We start from the raw sequence: 14926 nt of genomic DNA on the forward strand, positions 1-14926 counted from the left end.
AAGTATACAATTGTTACAATAGTATAATAATTATTTATTTCAAGAAAAATGTAATGCATTTGATCATAAAAATCCTGTTTATATTTGATATGAATGTGAATAGCAATATTTTAACAGCTTTATTGACCTAATTCAATCATTTTAAGTAAACCTTTTAGTGATTTTAATAAGTCTGTCTAATTTTAAAATGTTTTTATCACCGTGCCCACCTGTAGTCAATTCTGAGTCCCTACCCTAGCTTCAAACAACAACTAATCTTTCTACCTCTAAGATTTGCCTTTTATGGATAATTCATATGAAAGAAACAATACAATATATAGTCTTTTGCATTTGGTTTCTTTCACTTCACATAATGTTTTGAGGTTCACTTATATGAACTACATGAAATACTGTATTCCTTTTATTGCTGAGTAGTAAGTATCCCATTGAATGGACATATAACATATTGTCTATCTCTCCACAAATTGATGTAGGTTTAGGTTGTTTTCAGTCTTTGGATATTATGAATAATGTTACTCTTTTAAGTCCCTGTAATTTTTTTTTTCATTTTGGTTAGTATACTTTTTTAACTCAAGGATTTCTATTTGGTTATTTTTTTAAAATATTTCTAGGCATTTAATTGGCATTTTCTATTTGAATAGTCATCATTATTTTTTCATTTTTTTCATTTATTATTTAAGCATAGTTTACATTAGTTCTTTGATGTATTTATAATACATCATAATTTGATATAATACATCAAAATACATATAATACTGTTTTGAAGTCTTTGTTTGCTAAATCCAACATCTAGAATCCATTGGAGACATTGTTTGCTTTTTTTCCAAAGTATGTGTTACACTTTCCCATTCCTCTGGTGTTTGTGAATATTTGGTTGGAAACTACAGATTATAATATATTGTAACTTCTGTGGATTTGCATTCTCACAGGGGTTATGGCTGTTCCTGTGTTTGTTTAGGGAGTTCCCAGAACTAATTATATGGAGCCGTTCTCCCTTGTAGTGTATGGATATACTGCCTCTGAATTTTTTATTTTCCTTTTGCTTTTATATTAACACTGGCTTCTGGGGATTGTTCCTACGTCAGTATGGTTGACCAAAGTTTGTTTAAACCCCTCAAGACAGTAGGTTGTCATCCCTTTGCTGCTGTATCTGTATGTTCACTGGGGAACACACACACACTTCAGGCAGTTTATTAATCTAATTCAGCTTCTAACATCTGTTGGCCCTTTTATGTCTTGTGCTCACATACAAGGCCTGTCATTTAGCCAAGGATGTGCAGATAACTAGGGCCTGCTTTAGTCTGCCCTGAACACATCTGCACCCCCCTTTAGTCTGTCCTGCACATATAGACAACCATGCATATTGTGTTTCAGACAGCAAGGAATATGTGGCAACTGGTTGAGGCCCATGGGGCTTCTTCCCTGGTGGCTTAGATGGTAAAGAATCCGCCTTCAATGCAGGAGGCCTGGGTTCAGTCCCTGGGTTGGGAATATCCCTTGGACGAGGGCATGGCAACCACTCCAGTGTTCTTGCCTAGAGAATCCCACGGACGGAGGAGCCTGGCGGGCTACAGCCACGGGGTTGCATGGAGTCGGACATGATTGAAGCAACTTAGCAGCAGCAGCATTGAGCCCCATTACGGCGGCATCATTCCTAAGACCTCCTGCTGAAAATATGGCTAGTTGCCTGGTTAGCTGCTTGCCTTAATCAGTTTTGCAAACTCGGGCAAGCTGCTACATTTGCCACTGAGATGACTATTATTTTAGATAACTCTCTGGGTAATGGAATTTCTCTAGCTTCCACTCCAAATCATGCTAGCTCCCCCGACAGTAAAGTTGCTTGCTTTCTTAGTGTGCCCAGCCCGGCTAGAACTATCGCCCTGGTGGAGCTGAAGTGTGAGGTAGCAGCTCAACGTTGATACATCACAGATTGCCAGCGTTCTTATCTTAGGTTCAGTAGTGGTTTTTTTTCTTTTTTTTTGGTAAACAGTTGTCAATTTGTTATATGCCTCTGATGAGTTTTCAGTGGTCTTCAACAGAAATTATTTCTGTTCCATCACAGGAGACATCTGGCAATGTTTGGACACACATTTGCTTGTCATGGGTGAGAGAGTATTGCTCTTGGCTAATGGGTAGAGGACAGGAATGCTGCTAAACATTCCCAGTTCATAGAACAGCCCCCCAAATGCACAAGAAAGAACCACATAGCTCAACATGTCAATACTTCTGAGGCTGAGAAACTTTGATATTAAGAAACAAATATTAATTACAAAACTCAAGATGTTGGAAAAGGGAAAATAGCTAATACCTAAAGAAATGAGAAGGAAAGCTGTAACAGAAATGACGGGGCATATAGCAAAGAATAACAAGAGCAAAAAAGAGTATGTTAATGAAATAAAACTTGATTATTGGAAATAATCAAATCTACTGCAAAACTGATGTTTTAAAAATATTGTAAAGAGAATTGCAAATAATATAGAATGATAGAGACCAAAAATCCCTCCACAAAGACAAAAAGTAATATCCTAACTGAAAATATATTAGGACTAAATAAGGAAGTGTAGCAAAGTTACTAAATATAAAATAAATTTATTCAATAGCATTTCATTATATAAGTAATAACACATTTAAAAAACAGCAAGCAAAAATGGGAAGTATCTAGAAATTGATAAAGAATATACAAAACCTACAAATAGAAATGTTAAAACTCTCTACAAGACATAAAAGATGAGAATAAATAGAGATAGTTTCTATTCTTAGATGAGATAGCTTAATATAATATTGCACATTAATGTATACCTTTAACCTATAACTAATCAAATTGGAGCTGGATTTGTATGAAAAATTTGAAAAACTTTTTCCAAAATATATATAACAAAGTAGCTCATTACATCTTAATAAGAAGAAATAGAGAACTATTTTACCAATTTAGACATGCTACAAATGAACTAGATAATTATAATAAAATAGTGTAATGAATGAGTAGATGAAGAACTCAGTGGAAAAGCAGAGAGAAACTTGACAGAATGGATGTAGGCTGAAATCTCAAAAAATAATGGTGCTCAGTGTTCAAATACTAGCTTCCTAGGGGGAGGAAATTTTGCTAGAACCCTGTCTCACATTACATAGGCAATTGCTAGAAATACCAAAGTACTAAAGTTGAGATGCAAGGTTTAGGGCCTAATAAAAGTATAAAATAATATGCAATGGCACTCATTTATGATTTTAAGGTAGCACAGAATTAAACCAGGCAGCTTTTGATTGTTTTCTTTAGATGAGTGCTGTTCTATTTAACTTGCAGCCTCTTTCACTGAGTATGACATGGGAAAGAGAGGTGTGGAAAGAGGGAGAGCATTCTTGCCTGAAATATTTGCGTCTGTTCCAGCAAGAAGGAGGATCAACTCTCACTGTCAAATCAGACCAGTAGACCTTATAGAGTTCAAGTTCTGGCTGTCACTCAGTGAGTTCTATTTATCAACTTTTTTTTTCCCATTTATTTTTATTAGTTGGAGGCTAATTACCTTACAATATTGTAGTGGTTTTTGTCATACACTGACATGAATCAGCCATGGATTTACATGTATTCCCCATCCTGATCCCCCCTCCCACCTCCCTCTCTACCTGATCCCTCTGGGTCTTCCCATTGCACCAGGTCTGAGCACTTGTCTCATGCATCCAACCTGGGCTGGTGTATTTATCAACTTTTGATCCTATGCCCCGGTGAGTAAATCCAGCAGACAACAAAAAGAAATGAATCATGTACTCAAGCTATTGCTGAGTATGTAATGAACAGCTGAATTGGAGCAAGGAAAGCATAAGGGGGACATTTCAATTTTATTGCTATCACCAACATGAGAAAGCTTAAGATGGCACATAATTTGTACTTGAAATTATCTCTAGGAACCCTCCTACCTCCTAATTATAAGATAGTCTCAAAACTTTACTGTCAATGTTGTTTTCATTGTTTGAATAGTTGCCTTTCATATGCTGACTGTAGGTGCTTTATAGTTTACATAAAGCCTTGCTTCAAAGTTTTAGAAAATCTATGAGTTAGAAATATATATATAATCTTCATATACAGCATGATATAACCTTTGTATTAGAGTGGGTTTTGGCACAACCTCAAAATATTAGTGGCCTGACAACTGAAAATTAGTTCTTCCTCCAATGTTAAGACAGAGGAGTTGGCTTTTTGGGAGAGGCTCTGTTCCAGTCGGTCACTGACCCAGGCTCCTTTCTGTCTTATGGCTCTACCCTCATCTAGATACATACAGTCCTCTCTTTTCAACAATTGGGTGATAAAAGAGAGTGAAATATTGGCATTTGTGAGCGTTTTTCTTTTTAAAAGGACCAGGCCTGGAAAATGTTCAGCTTATAACCCACTGGCCATATCCTAATCAATTAGTTACACCTAATTGTAAGGGCGGGCTTCCCAGGTGGTACCAGTGGTAAAGAACTCACCTGCCAATGCAGGTTAGATGTAAGAAATGCGTGTTCAATCCCTGGGTTGAAAAGATCCCCTGGAGGAGGGCACAGGAACCCACTCCAGAATTCTTGCCTGGAGAATCCCATGGAAAGAGGAGCCTAGTCCATTGGTTCGCACAGAGCTGGACATAAGTGAAGCAACTTAGCATGCACACAACTGTAAGGAAAGGAATTGTGTTTGCCCAAGAAGAAAAGGGGAAATTGGTAAATAACTAGTCAGTTTCTGTTAATTTTTTCTTTGTAATGCTTTTCACTTTTAGCCAGAACAGTGGAAATAATTCTGAAGTCATATTTAACTCTGAAAATAGGTATTCATCTATAGTGGTGATCTTTAAATAAAAGCTTATTTATTATCTTCTTGTGCTAGATACTGTTTGAGGATTGGCAGTGAACAGGATAGAAGTCTATGTAATCACTAAACTTAGGATATTGTGAGGTGAGACAGAATTGTCACGAGAGACTTACCATCTAGTATTAGAAATATAGTTGATGGAAATTAGTAAGAAAAACTGATAGTTGCTACCTTTTAGTCTGATTTTGTACTTTAATGACTACAGATAATCTCAGAACTTACAGTTAGAAAACTTTTCATCCACTGGATCAACATCAAATTCATATATGCCATTAGTTTCACTCTCATTGTTGACTCTTCATTGGTTTGCATAATAAACAAAAAAGTATCTTTTTTCTTTTTTTTCGGTCAGGCCCTGGAGTTGTAGAAATGAATAAAAGAGACAGATCACCCCATTATTAAAATCTGGAGCTTAATAGTAAAAGTATTAAAAAATGCACAAATACAACTTTTGAGGGAAATTTGTGATATATACTGTGAAAGACAACAAAAGTTGCCAAGAGTTCAAATAAATTTAGCTCTCATAGTCAAATTTAGTTCTCATAGTCGAAGAAGGTCAGTATAAACAACATGCATTTAAAAGAGGATCTAAGGAATACACGTAAGTCAGGTGGACACCAAAGAGATGGAAAGTGCATACCAAGCAGGTATAACTGTATGTGAAAAGCGTGAGGAGAGAAATGGCCTGGTGTGTTCAAAGACCTACAAGGTCAGTGTGCCTGAAACTTAAAGAGAGAAGCTGGGAATGAATGACAAAAAAGACAATAGCAGAAGTGGCCGCTCCTGTGTCTTGAAGCGACTTCGAAGCCAAGATGTGGTTTTTGTTTTTGAAGAGAGGCCATTGAATGATTCTGTGAATACAATCAGGAAATGAAGTAGTCCAATTTATGTATAGCAGAAGGTCTTCTACTAGAGGTGATGTTAGACATTAATAGAAAGGTATAATAAGTGTCATAAAAATGACCCATATAGCGTTGGATATTTCATTTTAACCTAAAATCTATAAATATAATTGAATTGACCAACTTTTTCTTAAAGGCCCAGCTACTGTCATTTCTTTGAATGTTGGTCATCAATGGAGGTTCTACAAAGTTTGCTTGTATAAATCACACTCCATAATAAACCATCTGTTATTTCCATTTTTAGATTCTTTTAAGTGGAACAAAAACTCAAAAGATACTTGTGAAGCAATCTGAGTATAAAAAGCCTTCTAGATTTTTACAATAGTTTCAAAAATCTTTTAAAATACTCTCTCTTACATATAATTCTATGGCAAAGAACATATAATTCTATAGCAGTTTCACAACTGCATTTATATCCAATCTTCCCAAATCATCTTTGTTTTCACATATATAACAAAGACTCTTTTTGTAATCATATTTTCCATTGCTATAATAGGTAATTAAATTATGTAATTATAATAAAGACTAAAATTGGCATAAACAGTGTTGGAAACCACACAAATGACTCTTGGTAAGTATAAACCTAAAAATGTGGAAACACTCGCAGACAGAAATAGTTGAGAGGGGCTGGAATTATACTGAGTTACAGGCAGCTTCAGTATCTTCAGGGGACAATAGGAAAGATGTTAAGAGGGCCTCCTCTGGGGCAGGGATGAGTGTGCCTCCTTCTGGATCCCTGAGCAAATAGGACCCTGGTACCATGGCTAAGAGGGACTGCAGCCAGGTTACAGGGCAGCCTCAAGAGCCAGTCTTGGGACTTCCCTGGTGGTCCACTGACTAAAGACTCCAAGCTCCTCAGTGCAGTGGTCATGGGTTCGAACCCTGATCAGGGAGCTAGATCACACCTACTGTAGCTAAGAGTTCTCATGCCACAAGTTAAAAGATTTTGCACGTCGCAACTAATACCGAGGACAGCAAAATAAATAATAAATATATATTTTTAAAAAGAGATCTGTAGTCCACATTTTAAAAAGCAGTCAATTTCTCCAGTCTCAATTAACCAGGCTGGAGAGAGATACACCTTGTCAGCCCAACTAGGGATCCTGAGGCGTTCTAGGACCCTTTTCTCTAAATGCATGAACTCCCCACGTCTCTTTCAGAAGGTAGGGGAGAGGCAGTTTTAGGATTGCTTTCTCTCCATTCCCCAAAGCCTGGCTGGGTGCTGAGAGCGACCTGTATGGTTCCTTAGGGCAGAGCCCCTCAATACTCACATTTAGAACCTTCCTCCAGTCGCGTGAAGTTAGCCCGCCATCTGGAGGTGATCACCTGCTCTCCGCTTGCTCTCCCACGTGGGACGTACGCACGCACGCACGCACGCACGCACGCGGCACGCACAGGGCACGTGCGCAGAATGCCAGCCAGGAGGTGGGGAGAGAGGAGGCCCACAAATCTGTGCGGGCGCCTGGTGGGCCCGTTAACTGCTGAAATCATCAGTGTAGGCTTCCAGAAGCAGCTGATGGGCCATGCTCCGGGAGCAATCTCTGCATTGATCTCTAGGCTCCATCGCCGCTCAATGAGGTCCAAATGCCCTAGTGACTGTGCGGCCTTCTCTCTCCTACCTGCTCCCAGCCTCTGTCACCCACTCCCCACCAAACTGGTGCTGAGACGCTCGGTGCTCCAAGTGAGAGGAGAAAGAAGTTTGCCTCTGCGGCAGCGGCAGCATCCTGCGAGGCACAGGAGCTGAACACTCCATCCCAGTGCTGGGGGAAATCTGGGACTGAAGGGAGCCTTTTTTGGCACTGAGCTGGGCCACGCTGGGGGAGGGGTCACGCCGGTGGAGGAAAGGTGTTCTCGCCCCTTTCGGTGGATCTGTTCTTGGATGTTTTGCTGTGCTGGAACTTCTCTGCTGGACTTCCCGACTCGGCAAAGGTACTATCTATTCCTTACTGATTGTCGAAAGCTGTATTCCTTGAGCAGGGGATGGGGGAAGGGTGACTGCTGAAAACGCCCCCTGCGCTATCTTGCCCACTTCTCTTTCCAAGATTTTTTTTTTTAAAACAAAAGGAAATACAGAGCATAATAAATCTGAAAATACAGCCACAGTTATGGAAAATATTTCAATGGTTATAAGAGTAAATCATGTGCATCTGTGCCAGTAAACTTTACAATGTGGAAGAAATTGAGTATTGCCCATCTAAATGGAAAAAGCTGAAATACGCTGAATGGCAGCGGTGCCCAACATTTTTTTGGCACCAGGGACCGGTTTCGTGGACGACAGTTTTTTAGGGGGTGGGGGCGGGGGTGGTAGTTTCAGAGTGATTGAAGCACATTACATTTATTGTGTACTTTATTTCTATTATTATTATCTCAGCTCCACCTTAGATCGTTAGACATTAGATTCAGAAAATTGGGAACCCCTGGTGAAGGGGTGGTACCTCTAAGGCAGTAGTTCTCAAACTTAAGTACGTATCAAAGTCACCTGCAGGACTTTTTAAAATGCAGATTGTGACCCTCAAGCCCAGGCTTTCAGTAGATCTGAAATGGAGTCCAAGAATTGATGATTCTAACATCTCCCAGGTGGTCCCAGTATCTCTTGTCTGTGGTCACACTTTGAGAACCATTTCTCTAAGCATACAACCAAACAGGAAGAAGTAAAAACATAGTGAAAGAGCTATCAAAACTGGTGTCATTTAAACAGTCTTTCATAGCACAGATAATTCTTATATTTTAAAAATTGTTCCAGAGTATAAAGATAGGATGTTTGCCCATTTTGTATAGCTAGCAAACCTCAATATAAATGCCTCACTAACACAACCCCAAAAAAGAACATATATGTAAATACAACAGTTGCAAACAACAAAATTAGCAACTAAATTCAAGCCTTGATATTAAGGAATACAACCTATTGACTGAGTAGGGCTTATTTCAACAAAGGCAAATGTGTTATTAACATAATTATTTAAATAAAAAGCAAGTTTGTGATTTTTATAATTGAAAACTACTGAAAATGTGTAACCATTTTCTACAAATTAACATGTAATGTCATATTAATAGTGGCATATTAGAGGCATCCCAAATAAAATGAGAAAGAATGCAGGGATTATATTTGTCACCACTGTAGTTAGCATCTTTAGAAAAATGAGCTAATTTAATAATAAAAATTTAAATGTGTAAATATTGACATGAGACAAGTGTAATGTTATTTGGAGATGATGAGATATCATATATAGTCAATATGCATCAACTAAAAATAAAACTAGTAAATCAACTTCAATTGCCAAATACTAGATAAATATAAAGGAAAATAACTCTAAATCCTCTCTTTATAAAATTACCTGTTAATATGAATATAAGTTTTTAGTTAATGTTATCAGAAATCTATGAAGTATCAAAGTTCAAGTCTAGTAAGACATCAAACCTATGAGAAAACTAACAATGCAAAATTATAAAGTAAAACCTGAATAAATCATCTTGTGTTTCTCCATGTGAATATATATTATTATTAAGATGTAAAATCTCAATATATAAATTTAGTCCATTGCTACTGAGAATTCTAGTAGGATTTCTGTACTTGTTTTGATAAATAATACTTTACAGTTATACAAAAATGCCATTATATTTTTTTGAGATGATTAATATCCTTTAATGGTCAGTTTTCTGATCATGTGCAGAATACTATCAAGTTAATATAACTAATGGAGAAGGCAGTGGCACCCCACTCCAGTACTCTTGCCTGGGAAATCTCATGGACGGAGAAGCCTAGTAGGCTGCAGTCCATGGGATCGCTAAGAGTCAGACACGACTGAGCGACTTCACTTTCACTTTTCACTTTCGTGCATTGGAGAAGGAAATGGCAACCCACTCCGGTGTTTTTGCTGGAGAATCCTAGAGAAGGGGGAGCCTGGAGGGCTGCTGTCTGTGGGGTCACACAGAAGCGGACACGACTGAAGTGACTTAGCAGCAGCAGCATCAATGTAACTAAAATATGGTAGCAGAAAAATCGATAAATAGAATATAAGATTAGACCAAAAATTATAAAGATATGCAGAGAATTCAGTATTTGTAAAATTTTGTAATTTCACATCATTGGGTAAGAATGAAATGCATAATAAATTAGTTGACAGAATTAGTTACTCTTTTGAATGAAAATTTGTATTTCCATTCATATCCATGTTAAATAGACATCCAGTAGATTAAAAATGCAAATTGTATACTATATATTAATATATTGTATAGGATAATGTTAATATAATAATATCTTTTAAGTAATACACTTATAGGATATTGGAAGAAAATATCAAAGTATGTTGCTTAGGGTAGGAGAAACCTGTGTGAGGCAAACCAGGAACCTAGAACCTATAGAAGAAAAGGGAATCAAAATTGCTTTTCCTAATATTTCATTCAAAACAGTATGTTTAAACTCATTAACAAGTCAAAGAAAATATTTCCAGCACAAGTAATAAGCATGGTGTTAATAAACTAAAATATGGAATTCTTAATAAAAAGCATCTAATAGAAATACAGACTGTGAAAATTAGAATGAAAAGCCAGATAATAAGACTACTAATGTTCTAAATTTATAAGGAAATGAAAAATGCAGTAGATTATCTTGTTTCAGATTATTAAAAATTACAGATATTGGTAGTATCTAATGTCAGTGAATGTATACAAAAATACTCATAATTGTGTGATGGGTCTATAAATTTAAATACTTTTTTGGAGAATAATTTGATGGTATCTGTTAAAATGCGAGTACCCTTTGAGCCATCAACCCCATTTCTAAGAGTCCATTCTGCAGAAATAAATGATACAGAAGCCTAAATGATCCCAGTATTATTTAGTGACATACAGTTTGGAAATATCTAAAAGTTTATTCAGTTTGAAAATGATATGCAACATGAAAAGAGGTCCCAAAATTACAATGTCAAGTCACAAAGCAAATTGTCCGCAAGGAAACACTATGTCACCTATTCTTTTGAGAATGAGGATAATAGCTGTTTTAAGGAGATATTTGGGATTGACTTAAGGACTTGTAAAGTTTTTACAACATTAACACTGATGCTTAATAAATGTTAAGAATGATGATGTGGTGATAAAATATAAATTTTTATGTAGCTCTGTCTCTAAGAACATACTAAAGAGTCAGCAAATATATATACCTAAATGTTAACAATATTAATATTGGTGTGTATAGGTTTGGGGAGGGAAATGAAACTTACTCTTCTTATGATTCAAAATACTGTGACACTTTAAAATTTCTCAGGGTTATTCATAACTGTTGCTTAGCCTGCTGCTATGTGCTTACATTTATCTTCAAATATTCATTCTGACCTGCTCTATACCCCTGCCTCTTATAAAAATTGTTTTAATAATGATTTGAGATTTGATGTGTTTTTATGTGCTTAAGTGGATAGACTTAATTGTAATTGGTATTTTGATGATTGTTTCATGCAGTCTCATTTTTTGATATATTTATGTTCAGTATTGCTGGACATTCTTGAAGTACTGGGTAGTATAGTGGAAGAGTCAGTATTGGAGAACAGAGCAGGCATAACCTTAGCTCTCAGTCTTCATTTTCTTAGAGGGGTTAGACAGATGGATTTCAAAGTAGTGATAAGTTTTATGAAGGAAAAGATGCTAGGTACAATGATATAAGGTGACCAAGAGTCACCTATGCTTATCACCTAGGATCTTTATTTCACTACAGGATGGAAATATTTTTGTTTTGTATGACATTATCTGGTGTACTTTGCAGTGTATTAATGTCTATTGGGTTGCCTGTACTAGACCATAATGAGTGCTTCTGCATCAGATGTTCTGTTTGTTTCCTCTTTTTTAAAATTGGGGTATAATTGACTTATAGCATTTAGTTTCAGGTATACAATATGATTCAATATTTGTATACATTGCAAAATGATCATGAGAGTAAGTCTAGTTAACATCCACTGCTTTATTGATTATGCCAGCACCTTTGACTGTGTGGATCACAATAAACTGTGGAAAATTCTAAAAGAGATGGGAATACCAGACCACCTGACCTGCCTCTTGGGAAACCAGTATGCAGGTCAGGAAGCAACAGTTAGAACTGGACATGGAACAACAGACTGGTTCCAAATAGGAAAAGGAGTACGTCAAGGCTGTATACTGTCACCCTGCTTACTTAACTTATATGCAGAGTATGTCATGGGAAATGCAGGGCTGGAGGAAGCACAAGCTGGAATCAAGATTTCTGGGAGAAATATCAATAACCTCAGATATGCAGATGACACCACCCTTATGGTAGAAAGTGAAGCACTAAAGAGCCTCTTGATAAAAGTGAAAGAGGAGAGTGAAAAATTTGGCTTAAAACTCAACTTTTAAGAGACTAAGGTCATGGCATCTGGTCCCGTCACTTCATGGCACATAGATGGGGAAACAGTGGCTGCCTTTATTTTTTGGGGCTCCAAAATCACTGCAGATGGTGACTGCAGCCATGAAATTAAAAGATGCTTACTCCTGGGAAGGAAAGTTGTGACCAACCTAGACAGCATATTAAAAAGCAGAGACATTACTTTGCCAACAAAGGTCCATCTGGTCAAGGCTATGGTTTTTCCAGTGGTCATGTATGGTTGTGAGAGTTTGACTGTGAAGAAAGCTGAGCCCCAAAGAATTGATGCTTTTGAACTGTGGTGTTGGAGAAGACCCTTGAGAGTCCCTTAGACTGCAAGGAGATCCAACCAGTCCATCCTGAAGGAGATCAGCCCTGGGTATTCATTGGAAGAACCGATGTTGAAGCTGAAACTCCAATACTTTGACCACCTGATAAGAAGAGCTCATTTATTTGAAAAGACCCTGATGCTGTGAGAGATTGAAGGCAGGAGGAGAAGGGGACAACAGAGGATGAGATGGTTGGATGGCATCACTGACTCATTGGACATGAGTTTGGGTAGACTCTGGGAGTTGGTGATGGACAGGGAGGCCTGGCGTGCTGTGGTTCATGAGGTTGCAGAGAGTCGGACGTGACTGAGCTGAACTGAACTGAACTGAACCATACACAATTACAGGTGTGTTGTTATTATTTTTTTTTTCTTTTTTCCTCATGGTGAAACCTTTTGAGACTTATTTTCTTATTTAGCACTTTGGAAATATGCAATTCAGTATTACTGACTGTAGTCTCTATACTGTACATTACATTCCAATCACAGGTGCTTTATTGTTGGCAGTTTATACCTGTTGACCCTGTTCACCCATTTGCATCCCCTCTCCTGGCATCCACTAGTCGTTTTCTGTATCTCTCAGCGTGGTTTTGTTTATTTATTTATTTTTTTTAGATTCCACATACAAGTGAGAACCTTACAGTATTTCACTTTCTCTAACTTTTCTCACTTAGCATAGAGTTCTCAGGGTTCATCAATGTTGTCACAGATGGTAAGACTTCTTTCTTCTTATGGCTAATGTTCCATTGTGCACTGTACCTCCTTTTTCTGTTCATCCATTGGTTCCACTTAGGTTGTTTGATAGCTTGACTGTTGTAAATAATGCGTGAATGAACTTGGGGGTGCATGTATCTTTTCCAATTAGTGTTTTCTCAATTTGCTTCTTACAACTCCACTTTCTCTTACTATCTTCCCTTTGGGGGTTTGGCCTTATGCATCCCAAGTGTATCAAGGTACTTATTATTAGCCTTAAGACCCCTGGCTCATTAATTTTATTGATACTCATGGGAAGCGTGCACATTTGGAAACTGTAGAACCCATACTCCATGAAAGTTCCCTGTTGATTCACTTTTCTTACCAGTACAGAAAGCAAGAGAGATTATATATTTAAAATGCAAAGGGTATAGTTTAAATTAGTAATAGCTGCCTCAAATCCACAAAAGTTCATTGAAAGTGAAAGTCACTCTGTCATGTCCGACTCTTTCCAACCCCATGGGCTATATAGTCCATGGAATTCTTCAGACCAGAATATAGGAGTAGGTAGCCTTTGCCTTCTCCAAGGGATCTTCCCAACCCAGGGATCAAACCTAGGTCTCCCGCATTCCAGATGGATTCTTTACCAGCTGAGCCACAAGGGAAGACCCAAAAGATCATTATAAGTCCCTTTAACTATTAAGTTTTCCCTGCCTTATTTGTAATTATCCCCCTAAACAAAGCATGCCATATTGCAACAAGGAGATCATTCATGTATAAGATCAGAGAAGGATGGATGTTAATACCAAGGATACTCCTAGTGCAGGGTCCAGTTTAAAATAATAGCAGAATATTCTTATGGGCAGTTTACTAGAATTTATAAATGGCTTACAGAATAAATATTTCATAACTTCTGATTGTACTTGCATTAACATATAAAATCTAAAATATTGACTCATCATGGTCACTTAGTACCCTAGTTCTGATTAGTATTTTAGTCTTAAGGGAGTTCATTTATTAGTTTATTCTACAAATACTCATTCAGTGCCTGTTGTAATTCCTGATAAGTGTTATAGTGCATACAGAGATGAACTCTGAGCCAGAAAAAAGTGTGAATTCCACAATGTTGAACATAAATCATTACATACATGCATCTTTCCTTTAATGTGGCTAGAAGATATACCAATAAGTAATGTTTCAGGAAATTAATTTTTGTCCCTTTAAACTGTCAGCATATTTATCTTATTGGTGATTTACTTGCTGAATCGTGTCTGACTCTTACAACCGCATGGACTGTAGCCTGCCAGGCTCCACTGTCAATGGAATTTCCCAGGTAGGATACTGGAGTGAGTTGCTGTTCTCTTGTTCAGATGATCTTCCCTACCCAGGGATCGAAACCAGGTCTCCTGCATTGCAGGTGGATTCTTTATAGTTGAGCCATCAGGGAAGCCTTTATCGTATTATTTTAAGGTTATGATATTAACTGAGAAATCTGTATGCAGGTCAAGAAGCAACACTTAGAACTGGACATGGAACAACAGACTGGTTCCAAGTCAGTAAAGGAGTATGTCAAGGCTATATATTGTCACCCTGCCTATTTAACTTATATGCAGAGTACATCATGCAAAATGCCAGGCTGGATGAAGCACAAGCTGGAATCAAGATTGCTGGGAGAAATATCAATAACCTCACATAGGCAGATGATACCAGCCTTATGGCAGAAAGCAAGAAGAACTGAAGAGCCTCTTGATAAAAGTGAAATAGAAGAGTGAAAAAAGTTGGCTTAAAACTCAACATTC

The 14926-nt window shown here is 37.4% G+C and overlaps 1 protein-coding gene across 8 annotated transcripts in view; it reads left to right on the top strand.

The window, feature by feature from the left end:
- The window catches only part of DGKB (diacylglycerol kinase beta), an 824229-nt gene that overhangs the window by 340072 nt on the left and 469231 nt on the right, over positions 1-14926 (top strand). The window lies entirely within an intron of this gene.

Source organism: Odocoileus virginianus, chromosome 1 (assembly GCF_023699985.2).
Source record: "Odocoileus virginianus isolate 20LAN1187 ecotype Illinois chromosome 1, Ovbor_1.2, whole genome shotgun sequence".
In the NCBI taxonomy this organism is placed as follows: domain Eukaryota; kingdom Metazoa; phylum Chordata; class Mammalia; order Artiodactyla; family Cervidae; genus Odocoileus; species Odocoileus virginianus.